Raw genomic sequence first — 4,851 nt, 5'->3', positions numbered from 1 at the left:
AGTGAGGGATTTTTTTTTTTTTTTTTAAATAGCGAGCGAGTAATTTGTGGAGAACCACCCAGCTATGTGGTTAATTCATCCGTGAAGAACATTAGGAATCTTTATCTGTGTTTAGCAGCTGTCATTTACAAACTCTACATATACGTCTGACAACCCAACCGACTGCTGTAGTCCATCAAAGGCATAATTGTCATTATGGTATGGTCCTTGGGGGGTTTTATGCAATTTTTCTGGAAAAATGACAAATTAGTGAAGGTGTCAGTTTGTTAGGAGCATCTTAATTATGTGTAATTTCACTCAGCAATGCCAAAAGAAATATGAACAGCACTTTGAGAATCAATAATTCTTTGGAGGCCACGTATCATGCAAAGCTTGTCATTTATGGTATTCTTTACAGCAGAGAACAAAGGAAAATTAATTTTACAAGGAATACGATCTGTCTTAATGGCAGCTGCTGCTACCGTAACTTGGATGGAAAGTAAATCCCAATAATTTACTATAGTTCAGTTTAATTAGGAGGAAAAAAAATTCATCCGCTGAATTCCTTTTTAATTGGTATACGACTTCACAACATGATTTCTTGTTACCAAAGTCCTGAAGCATGACTGGGCTTTGTACCAGGAAATGAAAAGCAGCTGATAATCATAACAGGCTCTAAACAGAATAACAGAACTGACATTGGATAAGCTTGTTAGAATGATAATTTAATCTTTCTCTTTGTAAGATAAAAAAACAGGCAGCAGTAGATTTTGGGGTTACTTCATTTCAGGTTTATGTTTTTTAATCTAAACTCTTGATTTTTTTTTAAATTATTATTACTTCACATTCTGATGTTCCATTTATCAAGTTCACATTTTGATTTTTAACCAAATGATTCATTGGTGTATGTTTATTCCAGTAAAATATCATCAAATAAAGAAAATGTAACTTGCTATTCCTTTAAAAGAAATTTCCTTTTCTAGAAAATTGTTGCAGAGTTATAATGTTAGCCAATAGTTATGCATTGTTTTAGCAAACCTGGTCTGACAGAATTCTCATATGATATGTAATGCCCACTTTTCATAATCCATATTGCTAATTCTGGTGAATAAAATAAAATTCAGTCCTATATGTACAGTACACACACACTCACACCCATACAGTGTGTGTATAGTATGGGAGGATAAAATCAGTATGTACTTGAAAATCTAATTCAACACAAGTTCACTTTGTAAAATGACATTTTGGCTAAGTGACTAATTATTTTCTATGTATATAAGCATGGATGCAGGATGTGAACAAATGACTGCAGAAAGATTTATCTAAACTAAGATATAAATTATAGATGAACAATGAGGCCAAGTGGAAAACAGAAAAACAAAATGCAGTGTTATTCGTGTTTACAACGTTCTGACCTACTCTTTAAGACATGTTTTTTATGAGTATTATCATGTAGACTGCTTTTTACTTTTATCTTCAATTGGTGTTTTTTAATGTTGTTTATGTGGAGTTGTTTTGGCTGTATCTTGTTTTTCAATGTAAAATGACTTGTGAGAATGTTTAAAAGCATTTAAAAATCAGTATATAGACTTCTAAATCAAATTTTAATTCAACACACAAGACCCCTGACTCAGAAAGAAACTCAGTTTGATAAACAACATTCAACTGATTTAACAAACATAACTCAAATCACAGCCAGTTCACTAGTACACTATATGACTATCCTTCATGACCTGTGACTAGACTTTGGGAGTTGAACATGCTGTAAATATAGTCCTAAATGAGGTTTACAGACATTCATTAAATGCTAAAGAGCCATTCTGACATTTAAATAAAGATCTGGCAGCCAAGGACTATGATCTTGTATAACTGTCCTTATTATAATAAATTAAGATTAAAGACATCTTTTCTGTAAGTTAAAGCCATGTCCTGCATTGCACAAGCCTACTATAACTTTTTAACTGGTTAAAAGAAATCAACCTGACCCACAAAAGAAATTAGAACTGCTAAAATAAAAATTAGTTGGAAATGATGTGGTTACAAGATGTGGGGGATGGCATTTCATTTGTACTATTTCACAGAATAATTAGTGTTCACTTTGTTTATTCTAAACCTCTAGGCATTAAACTTCTGCACCATTTGTGGTACATGCGTGAATAAAACCCCAATTAGTGCAGAGAGGTGTGCCATTATTTTTCTAAGTGATCAGACTCATTATATTTTCCTGGTAGACAATAAAAAAAAATCCCACAAATTTGAATTGAGCCACATCTACAAGCAAATTGTCACAGAGATTTGCAGGTAGGCTAATTTGCCTCGGACCAGTAATCAACCACCTAGCAACAACCCAGAACACCCTAGCAACTGCATAGCAACACATTAAATCAATCAGATCTGCATAGCAATGCCCAGGCAATCAACCGCAACAACTAGTACCATGGCGGCAAGTTGTACATCCAAGCACCACTCACATTTTTATAAAAAGTAAAAATATAGATTACAGTTTGATCTTATAAATGATTCAAGAAAATATCTGAATCAACACAACTCATTTGCTATTATACAGGTGACAAGCACCACATTGTAAAACCAAAGGAGTCATTTAATTTGAGAATAGCTTAAAAAATACTTTTCATATAAGTTCATTAAAAAAATTTTTTCTAAATATTACAAAAGAAAACCATTTTAACATTTAAACCATTAAAAAACTAGAAACTTTATCAACCATATCACTGCCTTGGCATGTGCACAGTTATTGCTTTTCAAATAAAACAGTATGCTGCACATACTTAGTATCAAGAAACTCAGTTTGATAAACAACATTCAACTGATTTAACAAACATAACTCAAATCACAGCCAGTTCACTAGTACACTATATGACTATCCTTCATGACCTGTGACTAGACTTTGGGAGTTGAACATGCTGTAAATATAGTCCTAAATGAGGTTTACAGACATTCATTAAATGCTAAAGAGCCATTCTGACATTTAAATAAAGATCTGGCAGCCAAGGACTATGATCTTGTATAACTGTCCTTATTATAATAAATTAAGATTAAAGACATCTTTTCTGTAAGTTAAAGCCATGTCCTGCATTGCACAAGCCTACTATAACTTTTTAACTGGTTAAAAGAAATCAACCTGACCCACAAAAGAAATTAGAACTGCTAAAATAAAAATTAGTTGGAAATGATGTGGTTACAAGATGTGGGGGATGGCATTTCATTTGTACTATTTCACAGAATAATTAGTGTTCACTTTGTTTATTCTAAACCTCTAGGCATTAAACTTCTGCACCATTTGTGGTACATGCGTGAATAAAACCCCAATTAGTGCAGAGAGGTGTGCCATTATTTTTCTAAGTGATCAGACTCATTATATTTTCCTGGTAGACAATAAAAAAAAATCCCACAAATTTGAATTGAGCCACATCTACAAGCAAATTGTCACAGAGATTTGCAGGTAGGCTAATTTGCCTCGGACCAGTAATCAACCACCTAGCAACAACCCAGAACACCCTAGCAACTGCATAGCAACACATTAAATCAATCAGATCTGCATAGCAATGCCCAGGCAATCAACCGCAACAACTAGTACCATGGCGGCAAGTTGTACATCCAAGCACCACTCACATTTTTATAAAAAGTAAAAATATAGATTACAGTTTGACCTTATAAATGATTCAAGAAAATATCTGAATCAATACAACTCATTTGCTATTATACAGGTGACAAGCACCACATTGTAAAACCAAAGGAGTCATTTAATTTGAGAATAGCTTAAAAAATACTTTCATATAAGTTCATTAAAAAAAAAAATTCTAAATATTACAAAAGAAAACCATTTTAACATTTAAACCATTAAAAAACTAGAAACTTTATCAACCATATCACTACCTTGGCATGTGCACAGTTATTGCTTTTCAAATAAAACAGTATGCTGCAAATATAGTCTTAGTATCACATAGCTTTTGTCTATTAAGTGCAATGAACTTGCAGTAATATTTGAAATTGTTTCAAATGAACAATGTTTCACTGTTTTACAGTGCATACAATTCTTTGGTTGAAGTTAGTTTTTAATTTCAGTAAAATGGAGAAGGAAATGTCTTACGACTGTAGCACAAATTAAAGCTCTTCAATTTCCCAAAAAAAAAAATGTCTTCTGACACTTGAATGCCGTCAGATGCATTGCATTCATTGTCTCAAAGTATAAAAGATCTGCTTGTGTATGCCACACTCCAAGAACAAAAGGAAGAAATGCCCTCAGATCACAGTGAATATTTTAAGACTCCCCTCCCATTTGTGCTCAAGCTCTCTTCACAGAGATAGACATGTCCTACCTGTTTGCAGTGTTCGAGGCTGACTACTTCAAAAAGCTCCTAATGAAAATAGATTTCGGGAAGACAGTCTGTATTAGAAGCCTTCGCTTCGACTAATGGGGCTTCACAACTGCCAGTGGGATTATTCATTATCATTCCAATTTCTGAAAGCAATGCCTCGATGAGCACCTATCATACCAAGTGTGAGCTCTACAGGTGAACAAGGTAAAAATATTCAATTTCCCCCTGCTGCTGTGAATATGGGGCTGTGACTGAATGCATGTAGAGGCAGTGTTAATCAGAGCCATATGCTTCAGGTGTACCAGAGAGAGACACAAATCATGAAGTGGACTATAAATGAGGAGCATAATTCACTTATTTAAATTCCAATCATTTCCTCTCATCTGACATTAAAAGAGATCTTTAGTGGCATTTTCATTAGGATACTAAAATAACAGGATACAGCCCATTGTCTCCTGCTGCTTCCTTCTTTTTTCATCTTTATCAAAGAGAGTGAACACAAGCCGCTGGACGCCTTCCAAAGGAAGGATCA

General features: G+C 33.9%; 1 protein-coding gene across 1 annotated transcript in view; it reads right to left on the bottom strand.

Moving 5' to 3' along the window:
- LOC107714421 (semaphorin-5B-like) overlaps positions 1-4,506 on the bottom strand; it is a 119,169-nt gene extending 114,663 nt beyond the window's left edge. Inside the window, exon 1 of the mRNA XM_016520255.1 lies at positions 4,320-4,506. The gene's annotated coding sequence lies outside the window, so the exon portion shown is untranslated. The remainder of the gene's footprint in view (positions 1-4,319) is intronic.
- Positions 4,507-4,851: the final 345 nt, after the last annotated feature.

This window comes from Sinocyclocheilus rhinocerous, unplaced genomic scaffold, assembly GCF_001515625.1.
Source record: "Sinocyclocheilus rhinocerous isolate Xijiao unplaced genomic scaffold, SAMN03320098_v1.1 scaffold12, whole genome shotgun sequence".
Taxonomy (NCBI): domain Eukaryota; kingdom Metazoa; phylum Chordata; class Actinopteri; order Cypriniformes; family Cyprinidae; genus Sinocyclocheilus; species Sinocyclocheilus rhinocerous.
Note: the sequence above shows the minus strand (reverse complement) of the source record. Positions and strands in the feature narration are given on the sequence as shown.